The following is a 22,340-nucleotide window of genomic DNA, read 5'->3' as shown; positions in this document are numbered from 1 at the left end:
TCCTGAGTACTTGAATGAAGAGGCGTGCTTCAGCTCATCCTTAGAGCTGCTGTAGTTCTGTAGGATCGAGGTCAGACACAGGCGTCTTAGAGAGAGTCTCACAACAGGGAACTAGAGAGAGAAAGGCGTTGATGGATTGATAAGAGACCTACACTGTTGCTTCCTAATGATGAAAAAGGAGGCGCCACACTCAGACTCTTTACATCTGTGGAGAAGGCAAGTTATTAGGAAAGGTAAGGATGGTAATGATATGAAGAATATTAAAATGGAAAAATGACACTGTTCTTGTAAGTTGGTGTCAGTGAAGGACTCGGCAGACATGCTAATGGCACTGGCCCTTACTCTCTGTACAGTATGCAACAGCTGAATAATCTGACAAAACCAGTGATGTGTTTTTAAAAAAATGACCACCTTGCGATGGAACGGGAGAGAGAATGAGCCAAGTCAAAGTGAGACAGAAGCAGCCATGAAGTCTCTGAAATCACACAGGTGGCTGATGATGAAAGCCGACTACAGGGCAATGACAGTGGAAAGAGAGAAGAAGGCATTTTACGGAAATGTCACAGAAGAACTGTTAGGCTCCTCAACTAATTGGATATAGAAGCTGAGGAAACAGAAAGGATACAAGATCTCTCTCTCTCTCTCTTTTAATTTAGGCTGATACGATGGAAAAGCTAAGTTAGAAACCTAGTTTGAGAGGGAATTTGGAAATTCTACTTTTAGAATTCTGGATTTGTTCCTAAAATTTTACTCAAATAGCCTGCACATCCAGATGGACATGCTCAGGAAACTGTCACAGGGATTTGACTTTCTTCACAGAAGGCCTGTCTCCCAGTTCCGTCAGAACGAAGCTCACACATTCTCATTCTTTGGTCATGGGTTTTTCCTTGTATTTCACCTGTTTCTTTGTCTTGTGTGTTTTCGTATCTTTAATATGTGTTGCTATAACATACAAGCAAATGACCAATTTGGCAGAAATTAATTTCATTTTGGTTTTTAAAATCATATAGCCACATAGCAATTAACAGAATCTGTTTCAAGAGGAAATATAATCTTAACTTGTCTCCCTCTGCTGGTTGCACAATGAGGTTATCACGAGCTTTTTTGAAACCAGAACAATTAGGTAAATAGAAATATCGAATATTAATTTGTTGTGTACAATATAGGAGTTTGCAGTTCACAACGCATAGTGACACTCACAATTTCATATGTCATCGTGCTATTTTCACCACAACTCTGTGATATAAACATTGTAAGAATTATCACCCTACCTGTCAGAAAATTATTTTGAAATGCCAAGCCAGTAAGCTTTCATATGAAATTAGAGGGAAAAAAAGGAGACAACTAATTAGAAAAACTGCTTGAAGTGAAAGCTGGAAAAGATCCAGAAAATCGTTTTGCTCAATTCTTATCCCTTATCCCTGCCACCATTTACAGCTACAACTGAAAGTTCACACAGCTACTTAGAAGCATCAGTACTGAGAGAACCCAACTCCCAAATCAGTGTTTCTCTTATTACACATGTCTGCCTAATCACCTCAGGTCCTGACTCTTCATGCTCAGAGTGAACCATGCACACAAGTAGTCTGGTTGAAGATTGCCCATGGTTTTTTCTCTGAGGTCATATCTACAATGTACCAAAACAATCCATAGCTATATTGTATGTACAAACTCAGAAAAAAAGGGAAAAAGCAGGAAAAAAAAAAGAAAACCCAAATGAAAGGAATGCACACCAGTGAGACAAATACATTGAAGTTAACTCTTAATTGCCTGGTGGGCTGTCAGCCTAGAACATTGGAACTTTAAACGGAGCTTGAGAAGATTTTCAGGGATGACAGAAAATGACAGAATATACAAGTAGAGGTGAAAGTGGATTCCCTACTATTTACTACCTAGAACATTCCTTTTATATCACTTTGTTCTTGTTTCTAACATTTTTATATTTGAAGGTGTTTACATAGTTGATTTGAGTGGGAAGGGTTGAAGGTTAGGACACAGTGGGTCAGACCATTTTTTCCACATTTTTTTTTCCTTTTCCTATATCCAGGGGGAAAGAGGAGACATAAGAGGAGAAGCCACACCCAGTCTCCCAACCACCTCAGTACCTGGGGATGGGTAACAACTACCCAATATCATCCCAGGGTCCCCAGTGTGGAGCGTGCTGACAGTTCTGCTTAGGTGATTTCAACAGTTCTAACGTGCTGTCAGTTTTGGAATTCCAAGGATGGGAAATCTTAAAGTTCATTGGCAGGCATAGTTCACCTTAGAGTCTCCAATCACCCAGATATTTACTGTCAATGCTTTGCTGGAGTAGTTGATTAATTTGTTCTGCTTTCCTTCCTCTGCAGGCACCAATGAACTGCCATATCTTCCATATGCATGTGGGTATGCCATTCACTGTTCCATCTAAGCCCCCGAGAAGGATGAGCTCTGACACATGCACTCAACAGTTTGAACACAGATCCAGCAATTCTCCTCATGGTTGGAGTCCTGAGTCAAGTCCATTTTAGGGGAATGCCCAAAGAATCCTCATTTGAAGTGATCCCAGACCTGACTCGTGTGTTTTATGTGCTTGCCAGTATGGGTTCTGGCTCTTTCTGTCACCCACATCTGTGCATACACACTGGCAGTTGCAATTGCTGGGACATTTCTGCCTTCTACTCTGTCTCCTACACAAACCAATGGGTGCTGTGGCCCAGCCTGAAGCCTGCCCACCACATACTCGGCCTTCACATACACCAGCGGAAACTGCAGCCTAGTAGGAACAATCCCCAATAACCCCACTAGGCCTGCCCCAGTCCTGACCCCTGTGCTTGCCAGTATGTGTAGCAGACTGGCCCACATCCCATTCAATTCTTGTACATATCAATGAGCACTGAAGCCTGGCTAAACCCCAACAACCCCACTATCCAGCCCACATTCACACCGGTGAGTGCACCTGTCTAACCAGGCCTCCAGGTCTGGTTCTCATGCTCACCAAAGTCACAGCAATTCAGAAGGGCACCCTCAGTTTCTTTACTGGAACCATTCCCAGTCCCAGATAGTGCACTCATCAGGTGGTTCTGCAATTTAGCTTGACAAGATGGCAAAGCCCAATCAGCCTACACCCACCCTGGCAATATGCGTGTACCAATTGGTACGTTCTGTTAGTCCAGTCTGGTCCTCCCCTAATCCAGCTCACACACAGGCCAACTGTCATTGTAGCCCTACACAGCCTGGTCTACTCCTGATTTCAGTTCTCATGCTCACCAGTGGCAGCAGCGGTCCAGCAGGGGAGCACCCCATTGGTCTCCTATAGGGCTTACAACCTGATCCCTGGGTCCCATGTGTGTCAGCAGATACTGTGGCCCAGTCTGGCATGGCCCACTTGACCTCAGCATTTGCTTGTGGGTGCTGTAACCTGGCCTGGTCCAGCATACAACCTGTTTCAGTTCATACTGATGGGTGTTGGATCTTAGCTCAGCTCAGCCCATAGTATTGGCCCTAATATGAACTAGCTGGTGTTGGAGCCTGACCCAGCCTGTCCTGCATGCCATCCTGTTTCTCAAATCTGCCAGTGGGTGCTAACCCACCCCCAGACCTGAACCACAAGTATGGCAGTGGGTACTGAAACCTGGCCTGGTCTGGGATGCTTGCAACCTTGATTCCTGCAATCACCTGCAGGGACTGAAACTTCTCCATTCCCAAACTCCTTCATCAGGCCTCTTCCCAGTGGCAGATATCGCACACACCAGTGGGTTGTTAGTTCAGCCCAATTTAGTTTACCTCCTGTCATGACAGGAACAGTGGCCTTGCCCAATGGACCTACACCAATTCCAGTTCTTACTGTTGGGTTCTTGGGGAGACCTGGAGCTTCACATCCAGGCAGGCAGAACAAGCCTGGGGATCTCCCCACATGACCAGGAAGAGGGGTAAGAAGATGTGTGGGATGGAAGACTGCTGAGAGAGTATCTTACAAATGAGGATTGACAACTGAGGGGTTCCCATTGACAAAGCCACTGCATTTGCAAGGGGTGGAGAGTGAGAGTTTCAGCAGGTGGAAGTTGCAGGACTTTTATGGGTCAGACAGATGTACTGGCCCACGTGAGACCTCAGCTGGGCTAGATAGCATGGTTCATAGGTGACCACCACCTGACAGTACACACTAAAGAATGGGAGCCTACCTGTCAGGGCTAGACCACAGTCATTGTCAGTAAGAGTTTGAACAGGGGAAGGATAATATTAGGCTGTGTCATGACATAAACCATGAAAGAACCAGGTCTGGGGACAGATTATGTGGGGAGTATGTGGCCCACCCCTGTGGAATGATATGATACCAGGTGAATTTCCTAAACTTAGTAAAATTTTATTAGGTGTAAGTTTTTTTGTTTAATCTTAAAATCCTTTACTAACTCTTAAGTCTTTCTAGCATGAGATACAGACCTTTGGATCAATACCTATGAAGGCATCTTACAAAATCCAAACGCAAATAGCTTAAAATCATACATGCTATTAACCAATTATATTATAATCTTCACCCACATAGGAGAGGGGTTAGCATAGACAAGAAACTTAATATTTGGTGTCTATGAAGAGAGTTTAAGAGGGAGGGGTGAGGCTGCTGCTTGGGACACAGGCATCCCAGATCAGATCTGTGTGTTTGTTCCAGGTTGGAGGTCTAACTTCAGTTTCCTGCAAAGGCTCAACTTGGGAGGTAGAAGGTGATGGCTCATTCCCTGCCACCCACGTGATTGGCTTGGATTGAATTTCCCCACACCAGTCTTCAGAATGGTCCCAGAATGGTTCATAGGTATTTGTGGGAAAACAATTATGGAAACACTGACTTTTTCCCTTCTTCTCTCTCTTTACCTCTCAAATAATAATTATACTAAGTAGTTATTTTGGTTTGGAATGGAGGAAAAATCAGGGTGGAATTAAAAATAGATATTTATAATTTTATAGGAAAGTCAGATTTAAAGAGAGAAGGAGAGACACAGAGAAAGATCTTCTGCTTGCTGGCTCGCTCCCTCAAGTATCCACAATGGCAAGAGCTGAACTGATCCGAAGCCAGGGCCCAGGAGCTTCTTCAGGGTCTCTCACATAGGTTGATGGTTGTCCTATATGAGCAGGGAGCTGGATGGGAAGTGGAGCAGCTGGGACAGGAACCAGTGCCCATATGGGATCCAGCTGACTCAAAGTGAGCATTTAGCCATTAGGATACACACTGGGCCCAGGGTAAAATTATATAAATGTGTACACATATATATACTAGAGAAAATTCTCAAACATTGCCATTTTCTAATCTAAATGGCAATATTCCCAATATTCACATCCAGTAGTAATTTATCACTTTAATGTTTTCATGTAGCTTTTTTCCATAGCAAAATTAGTCATCTTTTTTATTCATTAAGTTCTTTTACTTTTTCATTTCAAGAAAGCATGCAAAATATTTATCTTGGGTAGAGTCAGCCTAGTAAGTGGCTCTGCAATCTATTTGTGGTGTTTGGAAGCAAGGGCAATGAGCTCATAGGAGGAATATTTACTATTGCAATAGACCTGAGGCTACAAGAATTACAGGCAATGTTTGATCTTGGCTATATCTAACTGGAATATAAATAGTTTTGAGAAGCAGAAAAGTGAGTAAAAGGATAAACAAGTGAGAAAATTTGATTTGTGATAGCACTGAGTTTACAAGAGGAACAGTTTACCAACACAGACACCAGAAGAGGGAAATGAAATGTAGGAAAGGGAAACTCCTAATATGATAAATTGTTTTGTGAGACAGAACATTTTTATTCATCAACTGATGAAGAACTTTCTCGTGCCTGTACCTGATTTATGCCCATTGTGACTTGTTAAAATGATTTTTCTAAGGACAAAATGTGACCACATATTTTATTAAAGAACAATGGACAAGGAAAATTTATGACTTCTTTATATTCCCACTATTTCGAGTTATGTAAGCTTTGTCTTATGATTAGTAACTAATTTATATTTGTTGTTAGAAGATTATGTATATGAGAGAGAGAGTGATGGAAACAGGGAGAGACATAGGTGATGATGATAGATAGATAGATAGACAGACAGACAGACAGAAAGAAAGAAAGAAAGAAAGAAAGAAAGAAAGAAAGAAAGAAAGAAAGAAAGAAAGAAAGAAATCATTCATCCAGTGGTTCACTCCCCAGGTGACTACAATAATCAAGGTTGGATCAGAGTGAAGCTAGGAACTAGGAATCCAAATCCAGGTGTTCCAAAGGAAGGTAAACAGTAGCACAGAGAAGCCTGACCTGAAACGACTTACTGTAATACAGGTATCAGGTGTCTCAACCAAGTTTACCATACTATGTTACAATACTCACTCCATCTGGTTATTTAATTAAACATCAATAATCGATTGATCACCTAGTGTGTAAGCTAGTACTCTGAATACTCTTTAGGAACCCTTCACTATGGGTTGTCAGATGCCTCTCATACTTAAAAAAAAAAGAGAGAGAGATCAGTATAGAGAATGGAGAATAATTGGAAAACTGTTTGGAGTTCAGTATAAAATTGTGGGGAAAATGCAGAGACCACTTCAGCCTAGGAGTCCTAGCCACTGAAGTCATAAAGATGATCAGAGGATGTCCTTGAACTCAAACTAGAAACAGACTCAAGTCGCAGACCAATTGTTAGACAATTAGAGTACAGTATGAAGTGTGCAGATATCCTCATGTTGTGTTCACAAGCAGAAGACTACCTAATTGAGAATAGAAAGAGGGTTTTATGAAAGAGATGGGTAACTGAGCTGGGTCTCCATAGGAGAGGCCACCACCTGAGAAGGGGGATTTGGGAGGAATTTCTTAAGGGTTTAAAGTGTTAATTAGAAAAGAAGATGACAGAAATGTCAAGAGATCCAGTCATAAAACACAATTTTAAAAAAGCCAAAATATGTAGAGCCAAATCCAAGGAACAAGGCAATGGAGATGGGAAGAAAGGATCTTGCTCACAAAAAGTAATCTTTGCTGGGAAGCTGTTTAGTTAGAGGGAATGGAGGTGGGTGGGCTTCACTCAATAGCATAGTGTCTAAATCCTGGCCTTGAATCCAACAGGATCCCATATAGGTGCTACATGGGTGCTTCTCCACTTTCCTTCCAGATCCCTGCTTATGGCCTGAGGAAGCATTAGAGGATAGCCCAAAGCCTTGGGACCCTGCAACTGTAATAGAGATGTGGAAGAAGCTCCTGGCTCCTGTCTTTGGATCAGCTCTGCTCTGGCCATTGAGGCCATTTAGAGTGTGAACTAGAGGATGTAAAATCTTTGCTCTTGGCATCTCCTCCTCTCTATCTACTTTTCCAAATAATTTTTTTGCTTTGTTTTGTTTAAAAGAGAAAACAGGGCCCGGTGCAGTAACTTTGGTGCTAGGATCCTCATTTTGCATCTGCTGGGATCCCATATGGACACTGGTTCATGTCCTGGATGCTCCCCTTCCCGTGGCCTGAGAGAGCAGTTAAGGATGGGCTAAAGATTTTGGACCCTGCACCAGTGCAGGAGACCTGGAGGAAGCTCCTGGCTCCTTTCTTTACATCAGCTTACTCAAGCCATCGTGGCCACTTGGGGAATGAAACTCTGTATGGAGGATTTTTCTCTCTTTAACTACTTCTCTCTGTATGTCTGCTTTTCCAACAAAAATAAACGAATCCTAACAAAAAAAAAAAAGATGGAGTATGCAACTGGGACATGGACTCAGTAATTCAACAAAGAGAGGTAAGGGTCTAAAAATGAGAATGGAGAAAAAGTGTGAGTAAGAATGGCTCAACTTGAATTGTTGACTAACTGGTCTATGAAACAGATAAGAGGAACATATTCAATATCACTACTGTGAGTTTCCCTGCCCCTAGTTGTCCAGGGAATGAGATCTTCAATGCTGGAGATCAAGGAGTTGAGAAGCAGCATGGAATGCATTGGAGGCAATGTGAGGAACTCATCTCTCCTCAGCACCAAGCCTCTCCTTGGTAAGCTATGCTAATGAGGTGCCACCAAGGGTGTTGAACTGCATAAGTCAATCAATGCACATTTCCCAGATAATTAAGGAAGAAAATTAATGAAACAAAAAAAAAATTTAGAAAGGAAAATAAGGGGCCAGCATTGGCGCATAGCAACAGAGTAAAGATGCCACTTGCAATGCTGGCATCCCTGATGGATACCAGTTCAAGTCACAGCTACTCTGCTTCCAATCCAGCACCCTGGTAGTGGTCTAGGAAAAGAAGCAGAAAATGCTCCCTTAGTCTTTCTCTGTTCTGGTCATTCTGGCCACACTTTGAGTAAATCATTAGAGGATTTCTCTTTTACTCACCTGCTAGCTCTCACTCTCTTGCTTCCTCAGTGTATCACTCACTGTCCCTCTCTCTGTGATTTTCTCAAATAGTTTTTTTAAAAAAAAGATTATGAAAAGATACAACATGACACCTCATGCTCTTTTTAGTGTTTTGCTTTTTTTTTTTAGCATTCATAAACGAAACAGCATTGTTTTCTAACGTCCATTGTGTTAAACTGGGATACATACTTGCTAGCATATCTAAAATGTACATAACAATAAACCTAAGCAAGCCTTAATCAAATCAAATCTAAGTTGCATCAAGTTCTATTTAATATAACTCTACATTTTGTTTTCTAGGCTTCATTAGATATTATTTTCAAACTCTTAGGGGGTAATGAACATACTGGGATACACTCTGTGAATTTGAGTGTTCTTCATTGTTCTCTTTCCTTGATGTTCTTACACTTTTTGTTTAATCTAATCTACCTCTAAGTGGAGCCACACCATTCACCTAGAAAAAACTCTGTATGTTTCAAATTGCAGTTGTAACAGCAAACAACTGTAAAACACTTTTCTAAAGATAAATAAGTAATGAGATTTATCTTGAGAAATTTAGATTTAATTTAAATATTAAAGAAGTGGTTTATAAAAGAGTTATAAATGTAGAACTGGGATTTAAGAAAAGATCTAGTAAAATACAGATTTCAGAATGATTAGGGTAAAGGTGAGAGAAAAAATCAAGGGCACACATCACAGAATGAAAGGTAAAAAAAAGGTAAAAAAAAAACAAAAACACAAAAACAACAAACCAAAAAACAACCATAATGTCAGAACTGAAGCTTGAACCTTGAGTACGACTTGCCATGTTGGAGCAAGAAAATTGCTGGGTTAGAGAGTAGCTCCTTCCATCTGAACAGCACAAAGCAATTTCACATCCGTTTGTCTTCATTTGACACCTTATACCACTCTAGGGAGCTCTTTGCAAGAAAGATGTTATAGATGTCATGTATTAATATAATAAACATAAAAACAATAATAAATACTCTAGAACTTTAAATAGAAGGAGGAGCAGCCTGCAGTCTTCGCTAAGTGGTTTAGATCAATACCATTACAAGTTCAGGGCAGAGAAGACCTGAGGCATTCCTCTCTGTGCTTTGAGCTATTAAACATCCTGGGGAGACCTTGGGCTCCTTTCCAAATGTAACCCTTGTCTTTCCCAAAGATTCGGGGCAATAATAGAGTGATACTTCCATAGAGACACTCTTAGCTCTAAGACCTTTAATTCACCATCATCAACACTAAGGTGGTGGATCGTGGAGCTTTGTGAAGGGGTTGCCTAAATATGCATTGATTTCTTTTAACTAAACTGCAATTGAGCCTATTGTCTAAAACGAAACAAAGTAGTAATTAGTATGAGATTGTATAGAATTCAAGCATTTTCTTTAAGATTTATTTATTTTTATTGGAAAGGCGGATATACAGAGGAGGAAAGAGACAGAGAGGAAGATCTGCCATCTGATGACTCAATCCCCAAGTGATGGCAATGGCTGGAGCTAAGCCAATCCAAAGCCAGGAGCCAGGAGCTTTTCCAGACCTCCCACAAGGGTGCAGGGTCCTAAGGATTTGGGCCATCCTGAACTGTTGTCCCAGGCACAAGCAGGGAGCTGGATAGAAAGCAGGGCAGCCGGGATTAGAACCAGCAACCATATGGGATCCCAGCACATGCAAGGCGAGGACTTTAGCCACTATGCTATCACGCTGGACCCGATAGTATTCAAGCATTTTATAAATAAAAAAATCAGCTTTGTGATACTTAGCACCAGATTATCACTTTCCCCCAATATTTTTATTAAGTTTTAAAAGACATAATACTTCATACGCCTTCTACCATACCCCCCCCACCCTGCCACAAGCACATGTGCTACCAAATAAACATTGCAAATATTCACCAATATAGCAAGATTTAAACACTTGGTGATTGATTGGCCAGTTAGTTATTTGTGTAATAACCTTATTTTTTCTTAAGTAGAGTCTATCTATATAATACAGTTAAATGTTAAAGGCTGATTCTTTTTACTTATATTCACATTTTTTTTTTCATTTGGGGCAACTGGCACATCAGAAAACTGAGGACAAATCTTGAGCCCCAAGTTTCAGAAAGCTGTTTGCAAGTAGCATGATGCATCTCAGGCTATCTTTGGTATTACACAGCGTTTCAGAGCTTGAGTTTTCATATTTGACAAATGAAAATCCTACAGATATTCCGATATGAGCAAAAGATTTGCTAATTCCCTATGGTATTTCCAACTATTCAATTTTTTCTGTCACCTGGAATTCGGTACAGTGTACTGCCCTTCTTTATCATCTCCACTTGCCTAGACAAAGCTAGATAAAGTGTTGGAAAGCACCATATGTCAATGTCCTCACTCTCAGGAGTGCCTTTTGTTATCTCAAACTTAGGGGGGAAAATGTCTTTATTGTTATTTAAAAAAATGTCAAATTTATATCCAGAGATTGATTTCTCTGCTACCAAATAGCAACAAAATTTAAAGCAAAGGCATAATTAATTTGCATTTTTTATTGATAATACTTAAGATATTTCCCATATGTATACTAAAAACAACCCAGCTTAGCTTGTGTCTCATAAACTACTCTTGTATTCCTTACACAAGGAGTTTTATCTTCAACAAGTTTGGTGCCAACTTCAATTTTTTGGAGCCACAGCTACCACAGAATGCCAGCCACTCTTTCATTTTACAAATGGGGTAATTGACATGCAAAAAGTCTGCCACAAGGTCACATAAAAGGTAATACAAGAAAACAGAATTTAAAAGCATGTCTTCTTGTTCTCATTTTAGAATTCTGCTCAAGAAGGGCTGACAATCAGGTATATGACAATACTCATGATGATGTGCACACATGTGTGTATATGTGTTTGTTTATATCCCCTTTGCTTATTTATCTGCTTATTTGAGTTGACTCTCCTACCTTCTTACTCCACTCCCTGATCCAACTTTTCTTACTGCAGCAAATTCTGACTCCCTAATTAACATCCAGTTCAGAGATCACCTCTCCTGCTGTCCTACTCTGTCAGGCAGCGCTCCCTCCTATAAGGTACAGGAGTTATTTTGGAAACACAGATATCAAACGCATCTGAGCTCCTTGCAAATTACTCTGTCTTCTTTGTTGGAACCCAGCACTACTCATTTCTATTTAACAGAGTAAGACCATAGCCTGTCTGCCTTTACGTGCTCTGTGCCTAGATGATTGATGTTGGGGAGTGGTTCACATGTGCTTGTGGAAATCATTCAACTTAGTTTACACTTATTAAGAGAAACTTTATTCTCCAGGATACTTAGCTTGAAAGTAAAATTTTCCTATCAGTATTATACTGCACTTCATTTTAATGCCTATTATTTAGAAAGTATAAAAGTTAAGCTAGTACATATTTTTGGTAAGGTGATAGGAGTGGGAATTTCCAAGTCTTTCTCACTGTCTCACTAAGTCTTATGTTAAAGAAATAGAACCTGTGACTTCTTCTGACCTATTGCAATCTTCTGCTTTCTCCCTGCATGAAGATGGCATTTCATATCCATTCAAAGCAATTCTGTTAAAGTCATCAAAGACAACCTGAAATTTCAAGGCTCATCTTAAGTGGGTGATGCTTCAGTTAATGAGCTGTTCACCAGGGTGAAGATTTGCTATCAGGGAATATCTGAACTATCACATCTTTTCCTGTATGACTAAAAATACATTATTTAGAGAAGGCTACAATTTCTGAATGTGGGAATGAGACCTTTGAGGACAAGACAAAGTAGGTTCAGCCATCAAGTTCAACTGCTTCTGCAATGACAGATAGTGGAAGATCATTTAATCTAATCTGTATGTCCAGACGTTTTCATGCTGCATTGTGACAGATTCTGATGAGTGGGGAAATTAGGTGGCTCACTCACATGGCATCCAGCATGCACAGCACTGTCATTGCTCTCTTTCTGCTTCATTTTCTCTGACCTTCCCTGAACTTGTGACTCACAATCATTACTATATACTCCTCAAATCTCTCTTTCCTTGCACTTCCATAACTTTCTTTTGAATTATCACTTTTCTTCCCTCTTTCCTCCTATCCTACATCCACATTCTCCACAGGGTCACAAAAGAAAATAAAATGTTTATAAAAATGATTTAATATGTTTACTGAAAACATCTTATGGTTTTTTTTCTTAATTTCCCCTTCATGTTTTAGGTACCAACAACCACACTTGTTTAGAAGTGTTTAAAGTTGAAAATGTAGACCAATTCTGAATATTTACTTCTGTCAAAAGAAACAAAAATGGAACTAGAGGCTAAAGGCTACAGCCAATTTCCAAGACAAAGTCCTTGTCCTTGTCCATTACACTTTAGGGAGTGAGGCACATGCGCAGACTGGCTTTTGCTTATATGTGACTTTAGATTGAATTTTTTTTTTTTTTTTTTTGTAATTCACTGGCTCCTGGAAACTTAAGAATCTCTACTCTGCATTTTTTTTTCAATAAGACAAAGAATGGAATATTAAATAGGAATACTAAGTTCAGGAACAGAAGGTAATCCTCCCAGTCCTGTATTAAAATTTGTACAGACTTTGAAGTGTAGAAACTTTACTGCGAAGGAAGAGTTTTGGAAAATTTATAAAGTAGAGCTCCAGAAATGATTAAAGCAGTTATAAAAATTAGCAGATGCCCATCAGTTTGCAGCCAAGCAGCTACGGTTGCTGCATTAAATTAGAAACTTCCAGAGGTTCTAGGAAAGAGTTTAGTGAAGTTAACAATTTTACACCAGGAAAATAAACTGAGAAAAGGAAAGCTTTGTTTGCTTTCTTTAAGCAGAAGATCAATCCTTGGCCCAGCCTTCCCACCCTTCCCCTAGGAACTGGAAAGACAGAGAGAATGGGAAAGGCAGGGGAGAGACAGTAATGGTTGGGAGGCTGGGGAGGGTAGTGAATATGAAGAATCATTGAGATTCTCTACCTTTTGGACTATTTGCTAAATACCCATGGCAGCCAAGGTAAAAGCAGGATACAGGAGCCAAAATTAGGTCTTCTGTGTGGATGGAAAATATCCGTATAGGTGAACCATCACCTGATGCCTTCCACAGCATACATTAGCAGGGCAGTTGGAGTTAGGTTTAAACTCAAATCTGGCTACTTTGATATGAGATGCATGCAATATAGGCTATGGCTGAACCTGTGTACCAAACACTCTCTCCTGCGCAATTGTCTTTATTGCGATATCTTCATAATCTAGACTTAGTGACTCAGCTACAAGTTCTGATCTCTCATAAGGTTCTCTTCTGTCATATACTCCCAGCAGTGCTCACGACAGGCAGCCAGTCTAAATATGGGGCATGACAGTTATATAGCATAACAGCCAGTCACTAGATGCTCTGCATTTTCTGTAACACTGATATTCCTCATTATCCTCACACTTGAATTCTACACATAGTTGTATGGGAATATTGGCACTGTGTATATCTAATTATGTATATATGATTATTTCAGCACCGGATTCTTGGTCAGACACTAGGGATACAGGAAGGAGTAAGCTATACTCCCATTTCCATAGTGAAGTAGAACAACAAATATATCTAAAGTAACATATTAGCATATTGGGTATATTTATCTTATTGACTTTGGAAGTGATTTTAGGGTGTATTCTCACATCAAAGAGTTTAAATATGTACAGATTTTAGGTTATTTATGCCTTAAGATATGTTTACAATTTATTTTATTCATTTGAAACAGAGGGAGAGACAATTAGAAATCCTCTATCAATTGGTTCCTTCCCAATATGCCTGCAATAGGTGGGGCTGGGCCAGGCTGAAGCCAGGAATCCAATCTTTGTTCTCCTATTGGTGGAAGGAACCCAATCACTTGGTCCATTCTGGGCTCCCTCCCAGTGTGCATTGTCATAAAGCTGTCATCAGAAGCAGATTCATCTACAGGATGCGGCCATCCCAAATGGCATAGCAACTGGTATGTCAAATGTCTGCTCCCCATTTTTTCAAAGACAGAATGTGTTCTTTATGAGGGCAATTGAAAAAGAAGAAATTTGAGAATCTGGAATAGGCATTTGTAAGACAAGGAGTAAAAACCCAACAGTGGGACTGATTGAGTGTTCTCAAAATTGCTAAGCAAGGAAAACCATTTCAAGAAAACTTCATTGTAAAAGAGATCCTAAAGTTAAATAGTTTTAAGAGTTGAGAAGTGACGGGAGTGGGAAAGCAGTTATATATCGTTCAATCAATTGGTACTACAAGTTGTCTAGTATGTCTACAGTGCAGCTATTAGGAGAGGTAGTATAGAGAGAAACAAAAGAATCAAATATCAGACAGCCTGCCCTTTTACTAACAATCAAATAGAAACAGAATGATAACGTTAGAGACATCACATGTACAATTACATAGGGAAACTTTGCTTTGCATCTATACACAAACCTATCATGTTCAGTGAACACACACTAATTTTTCTTCTAAATTAATGATGTGTAGTAGTGCTTCTATTAGGCAAATGCATGCTCCTGGTTGGGCTCTGACTCAGTTTGACCACATGAAGGACTTGAAGTAATGAAAAACAAAATCAAATGCTTCCCTTTCTTTTCCACCAGGCTCTAAGCCTGTACCTTTTCTTTATCCTGCTATTCCTTTATACACCTACACTTTCACATACATACATACAAAAATTATAAAACAAGGTTTAAGAAATGTAACAAGAGATGTTTTAAAAATAAAGTAAGACATAAAAACACAATGAAAAGTAAGAGACCAGAACTGATGTTTTCAATTGCTTAGGAAAAGAGGAGCTATAGGTATTTGAGTGCCACGCCTTCTTACTCATCCTTTGCTCCTTCAGATATTAGCTGTAAAATAAGCTGACTCTCTAAGATTATCAGGCATATCAAGATTTCAGCCAAATGCCTGATTTATAATCTTTAATGAGGAACATCTGATCTGAAATTTAACAGTGGGTGCTGGAGAAATCTGAAACATTTATATTATGAGTATTAACATGCAGAATATTTAAAATCCAAATTGAGATAAGAATTATTTTAACATAGAGTGTCATGGGCTTGCTACTTCAGCAGTAATATGCAGACATGAGCTGTCATAAGACTACCAGAAAATGTGTTTTCCCACTCTGAACTGCATTTCTCCACTTCCTCTCTCAACTCCATAGCCCATCTGGTGGTGCATGTTGAGACCATTGGGAGAACTCAAACTTGGAAATTGAAATTTCAGGCTTCAAGAAAAGGTGAACATATTCATGATTTCCTCAAAGCTTTCAAGCCCCGAAATGACAGTCTCCCACTCTGAATATGAGGAAGGGTGGCGTGGAGCTTTTTTTCTATAAACATTGTTTCTAGCTCTTAAGCCAAAAACTTTGATGGAGATTAATGACTGCATTGGAAAGTATTAATGCACATGACATCACCTCCATGTGAACTTTTTCTCCTCAAGTCATTATCACTTCTAGATGGTGGGTTTTAGAACAATTCATTAAAAAGGAACTTAATCAGGGGTGGTGTGGTAGCCTAGTGGCTAAAGTCCTCACCTTGCATGAACTACAATCCCATATGGGCACGTTTTAATCCCAGCAGCCACACTTCCCATCCAGCTCCGTGCTTGTTGCCTGGGAAAGCAGGAAAGGATGGCCCAAAGCTTTGGGAACCTGTACCTACATGGGGAACCTGGAAGAGGCTTCAGGCTTCTGGCTTCAGATCAGCTCAGCTCTGGCCATTGCGGCTGCTTGGGGAGTGAATCAACAGATGCAAGATCTTCCTCTCTGTCTCCCCTCCTCTCTGTATATCTATCAAATTAAAATTTAAAAAAAAACTCTTAAAAAAATGAACTTAGCCAATGATTAGCTACTTTTGCTGCATGAATCATTCTTTATTGTCAATCCACATTCCCTTCTTAAAGGAATTCAAGTTTCACTAGGAGCATTTCAATCTAAGCAGAACACTAGATGCCAAAAAGGTCCGCAGTTCTAAAACTATGATTTAGCAAACTCTTCGATTTTTAAATAGGTGACCCAAAACTACACAGTGTAAAGTGGGAGCAGTGAGAAAGTTTTCAATGAAAAAATAAGACTTTAAACTGCTTTTATATGCTAAGGTTACATTTCCAATTTCATTTGATGAAAGTTCTTTTTGTTAGTGGATGAGAAATTTCAAGCTGAGAAAGATTCAGTAACTTGGTTCAGGTCACTCCATCAGCAAGGGAGCTAAGGTTAGAAGGGGATATTCTAAATCTTAATCAATTAAGCATCTTTTCTACCTCCCTATACACTTTATCTTCCAATTCCTCTTTCCACCCTGTTGGCATTTACTTTCTCTTGCTTTGATAAATTTCTATTTTTCTTCCTTCTTTAATCACCATTGTTTCTAGAAGTCTTGCTTTTGTTTGCCTTCGTATTGCATTCAATATCCTTTCTTCATCTATTCTGAGAGCATAACAGGCCATTATCCAAAGACACAACGGGTCACAACAGTCATCATTTTATCCTTGCATGTTAACAATAATTTATTTGGAGACATTCAGGTTTTGTAGTGTTTGCACCTTAGCCACATTGCTATAAGCTCATGTGTTCTGTGAAGTCCACAAGGGATCTGGAAGCTAAGGTCCTGAAATAACTGACTTGCACACAGGGTATACAGCTATTTAGAAACACAAGTAGAGATGAAGTGTTCTTACCCAGTCTCATTTCATTCTACTCGACCATTCCAAATGAAGAGAAGTCTTGGAGTGGGCTACAGGTGGGCACCTAGATTCCCACTTGGTTAGGAAATTAGTCTGTCTGCTTTCCCTTGACATTTCAAATGACTTGGTTGCTTATTCCATCAGTCATGCATGCTTGCAAATTATTCACCTTGTCAACCTCACCATCAACCTGCTGGAGCAGGAAAGGAAAACCACATCTCATGAAAAAATATTTTTGTCTCAAAAATCTGTATGATTGAGTACTCTTTCACTATTAATGCCAACATCTATCTGCACAGTCTTTGAAACTTTTTGGCAATTTTTGAATATAATTAATCATATTTTAACTTTTCATCATTCCAGGATCTCCTCTACTATGGGATCTTTAATCACTGGATTTTTATTCTATTCATACCAGACAATCTCACTTGGGGATAATCCTATATAATATGCTATCCACATCCTTGACCTTATCTGTGTTCTTTATGGATGCTGGAACTCTATGTTGAATGTTTAGGCAAATAAGCATGATAGACTGTATGGAGGACTAGTAGAAGCCAAACTTGAAGTTGACAGGCCTAATTCAAAGGAACAAAACCATACAGAACAGATACATACATTGAAATGGTTTGTAGAAAAAGCGTACTATGAAAAATCTATCTAGGATTTTTAAAGTTGTGTCAAGATAAGCTTATCCTGGGCCTGGCGGCCGCATGGCCTAGCATCTAGAGTCCTCACCTTGAACGCGCCAGGATCCCATATGGGTGCCGATTCTAATCCTGGCAACTCCACTTCCTATCCAGCTCCCTGCTTGTGGCTTGGGAAAGCAGTTGAGGACGGCCCAAAGCCTTGGGACTCTGCACCTGTGTGGGAGACCTGGAAGAAGTTCCTGGATCCTGGCTTTGGATCGGCATAGAACCGGCCGTTGTACACACTTTGGGAGTGAATCATCGGACAGAAGATCTTCCTCACTGTCTCTCCTCCTTTCTGTATATCTGACTTTCCAATAAAAATAAATAAATCTAAAAAAAAGAGATAAGCTTATCCCTTAACTTCATTTTCCTCAAAGTTTTTGGAATGCACTTACATACAAACTCATCCACGCAATCTTTGAACTTACATCATAATGTAACAGAATTACAAAGACCAAAAAAAAAAAAAAACAACCTAGATCAACAGTATGCTCCCACTCCTCTGCTAAGTGCCATCAAAACCTGAATATCTGCAATGAGTGCCATCCATTTCCTCTACCACCCAGCAGCAGTGAGGCACAGAAATATGTACTATTAATAAAATCTGAATTATTGTTTTTGATCTAAAGTTAATGCTATTTGCCCCATTGCAGGCAGATTGGCAGGTTAAAGATAAAAATTAGAATAGAAATTTAAAGTTAGGGATCTTCTTTGGTATTAGAAATTCACTTTTGTATTGGAAGGTAGTGGCATTTAGAAGGCATAGAAACCACCATTGCTGGGTCTTGGTCAAATGATTATAACCACCTCATTCTTTTATCCAATTATGTCACTGCTCATTACTACCCTGTATCAAGGTGGTCCCTGGAGCTACCATATCATAGCTCATACCACTTGTGGTGAATTTCTCTGTATCTCATTTGGGGAAACTAGTTGAAGCCAGAAGGTAGTTTTCTTTCTCTACTATAAAAAGAGTTTTTGGGTCACGGATGGTTGCCTTCTTGCTGTGCTTTTAAAAGAAGAGAGAAAATGCCTTCAGTTTGCTGGGAGCAAAAACATGTTCTTTTTCATCCGAAACCATTCCTTGCATCTCACTAAATATTACTGAGCATCCCACAAGTAGCTTATCATCTTATCTATTTGCAATAGCAAACTGAATGTATTAGGAAAACCTCTTCAGACCATTGGAGCCTAGCAGCCCAGGGAGCTTTGGGGAATAAAATATCTGACAGCAGGTGGCCTGGGTAGACCAGCTGTGTGGCTGTACATAGGAACTGCCACTTAACAAGTTAGGGCAGCCTGCTCTCATAGCTCATAGGGAGTTGCACGCTATTCTATTCCCTTTAGACATCCTGGGCTGCAAGGGGAAAAGCAGACATTTCATCATGTTCTGTGTCTCCTTTTTCATGTGATTTTGGGTTATACTTGGACAGAACAGTTTCATGTGCAGGAGTAAAAATGTCAGCACCAGAAGATACTGGACCATTGACCCACAGTCCATATGTCAGTCATCTCTTTCACCTTTGGGATGTGGTGGTTACTATGGCAACCGACAGCCTCACCTTATTAGTGCTTGTTAGTGTTTAAAAGGTGATTTATAAGCACATAAATAATTGGCAGCTCATTAACAGGTGGGGCTCCTGAACTCAGCTGCCTTTGGTAATTATCTACAAGAGCTGTGCTGCTGTCCTCCGCAGCTGCTTGCCTGCCTGTCTGCTGGAGAGAGCATCAACCTTGAGAGCCGGGCAAAGAGGAAACAACCCATTAGTGGGGTGGGTGGAGTAGATCCGTGACCAATGGTTGTAGCTCACCCAGTAGAGTGCACAAGGACAGATGGGTGGGGGGGGTACAGGGTACTCATTTTGCATATTTTTTCTTCTGAAAATGTACATACTCCTATCCCCCAAACCCTTGTTTCTTGGCAAATTCATCAGGAAAGGAGCCAAGTTTACATATAAGCAGTTGTTTAAACAGGAAATGCCTTTGTCTAAAAATATGTCTCTGAAACAGCAGTCATGGATCATAAAAGTACATCAAAAAGATACATAGAGTTATTTTCAGCTTTGCTCTCTCCCTTTCTGTAATGTATGTGTGTGTGTACCTATATAGAGACAGAGGACAGAGGGACATATACACAGAGAAAGAGGAAGATTTTTTTGAAGGGAGGAGTTGGAACATAATAAGGTTGAGATAGACATGGACAGGTCCAGTGTTCCCTATAGTTATCACACTAACTTTGCTGCTGATCATATTTTTTTAAGAAAAGATTTATTATTTTTATTGGAAAGTCAAATATACAGGGAGGAGGAGAGACAGAAAGATTTTCCATCTGCTGATTCACTCACCAAGTTCCCACAACAGCCAGAGCTGACCTGATCGGAAGCCAGGAGCCTCCTTCGGGTCTCCCATGGCTTTGGGCCATCCTCAACTATTTTCCCAGACCACAAGCATGGAGATGGATGAGAAGTGGGGCCACTGGAACATGAACCAGCCCATATGGGATCCTGGCACGTGCAAGGTGAGGACTTTAGCCACTGTGCTATTGTGTGTGGCCCTGTTGATCATAATTTGAAAACCTGGAAAGGTCCAGGACAGAATGAGAAAGCTCAAGAAGGCAGAGCTGTGGGTTGTAATGGCTGCAAGTTAGCAAATCAGAGTCACAATTTTTGTTTAATATCACAATTTTCCCTGGCTAGAATGAAATTACACCATTCCATATGTCACAGAATTTTTGTTTGATTTAAAAAATCTCTTTCGATATCTAACTTTTTCTCCACAGTTTTAAATTCCTGAATTATTAAGAGTATGCATTCATTGAAAAATGATTAATCTCCATCTCTGATACATAACGGATACTACTTCAGTCATTATTTTCATTTCAGATGCATGAGAGGAGAGAAAATGTGAAGATAATTAGAGGATACTACAATGGTAGGAGGAGTTGGAGGGAAGGCTTTTGAGATATTGAGACATGAAGAGTAAAACTGGAGGCTAGAAAAATGTTCACCTTGGGTTTTGTACCTTGTTTCCACCAGTAGTGCAGAATCTCATTAGCCTCTAAACACTCAGCATACTCAGTCTTGGCTGCTTGAGGGATGGCAGGAGAAAGAGGTGAGCATACTAATTGTCAGCAGGGAACAGGGTGTTGCATCATCTCCAGGAGGTACATGGACCAGCATTGCTGATGTATGTCACCAAACTAGAATAGTTAATACTTCAGTTATTTTAAGCTTACCTAATCACATATTGTATCCCCTCTTCTACTGCATTCCCAATTTCAGTTAGAGCAATTAACTCACCAAGAACTCTAAAGTGGTGTAGTTTCATTTAAACACTATCCTTCTTATAGAATTGGACCTTCTTATAGATGGACCTTGCGAACTCTACTCTCTATGAACTGGGACACATTTATCTTAATGTTGCATTTGCCCTCCTGAAAGTTTTAAACCTATTTTACATTTTTTTTTCTGAAGAACAAATCCATTGTAAAATAGAAATAAACAGTATAGTGAAAACTATCATATGATGCACTGCACATCTGTATTTCCACATCAAAGATGGACTCCCCATGAACTTTTTAAGTGTATCTTGACAATAGGATGCTAGACTTTGTCACTGTCCATACCTACAATGTCAAGATTCACTTAAACAGCAGAATGATGGACTTATGACTATTTTTGAAGACTATACACTTGTAATAATATAGGAGAAATCAGTGGGGAGAGGGAATATTGGGAGGGGGAAGTGAAAATCCCAGAGCCAATAGAACTGTATCAAAAAATAAGTTAAAAACAAGAAAAATATATAAATAAATACAATTATAATTTTTGCTATCTTCTGGACATTATTCTAAGTATTTTGCAGACTTAACTCATTTTATTTTCACGTTTTCATTTAGGCATAATCATTTTCAAGATTTTCCAGTTTAAAAAATTCATAGATTTTTTTAACCTTCTAAATAATATTACAAAGGTGCAAATCAGACATAGACATTTAAAAACTGAACACAACAGAGAAACATCTCCGGTTTCCCTCTATTCTTTCAACAAATACAAAGGTATATCACAAAGATAATGGGAAAAATGGAATTAAAACATAAGCTTATTTCATACAGATTTTTTCCCAAGACCATGCACAGTTTAGTCATAACATGGCTTTTTCATGAACATAAGAAAAAGCACTTGTATGTAGTCAACGTTGGTTGCCCTTCTGATTGTGAAGTTTGAAAGTTATAAAAGAGTGCAATGGTAGCTTTAACAAAAATACAAAAAGTACTTGCTTTGGCAACATATGCTAAAATTGGAATGCTACAAGATGATTAGCATGGTCCCTGAGCAAGGATAACACATAAAAACAATCAATCAGGTGACATCCAAAATCAGTTTTCCTGAAACCATAAGAGAGGCAATGATATAAAGAAACTCAAAATTATCTCAACTCCAGTGGTGAACACGTCATATGACAAAAGACATGCAAACCTGCTCTCCTTTTTGTTTTTGTTTTTTTTTTTAAGCAAAGAAAAATTCTCCCAAGCCAAGTGGGTAAAACAGGATCACCCAAGTGCTTAGCAAAATGTTAAAACTTATGTGGGCTGCTAGGACAGATTGGATTCTAAGACCCTCAGTGCAGAGTAAATTAGCATT

The 22,340-nt window shown here is 39.6% G+C and overlaps 1 pseudogene; it reads left to right on the top strand.

The window, feature by feature from the left end:
• Positions 1–21,971: 21,971 nt before the first annotated feature.
• LOC121159221 lies at positions 21,972–22,084 on the top strand (annotated as a pseudogene).
• The last annotated feature ends 256 nt before the right edge of the window (positions 22,085–22,340 follow it).

The sequence above is a fragment of the Ochotona curzoniae genome, unplaced genomic scaffold, assembly GCF_017591425.1.
Source record: "Ochotona curzoniae isolate NIBS_2020 unplaced genomic scaffold, NIBS_Ocur_1.0 contig_4093, whole genome shotgun sequence".
NCBI lineage: Eukaryota > Metazoa > Chordata > Mammalia > Lagomorpha > Ochotonidae > Ochotona > Ochotona curzoniae.
The sequence above is the reverse complement of the archived record's forward strand: the minus strand, read 5'-3'. Positions and strand labels throughout refer to the sequence as shown.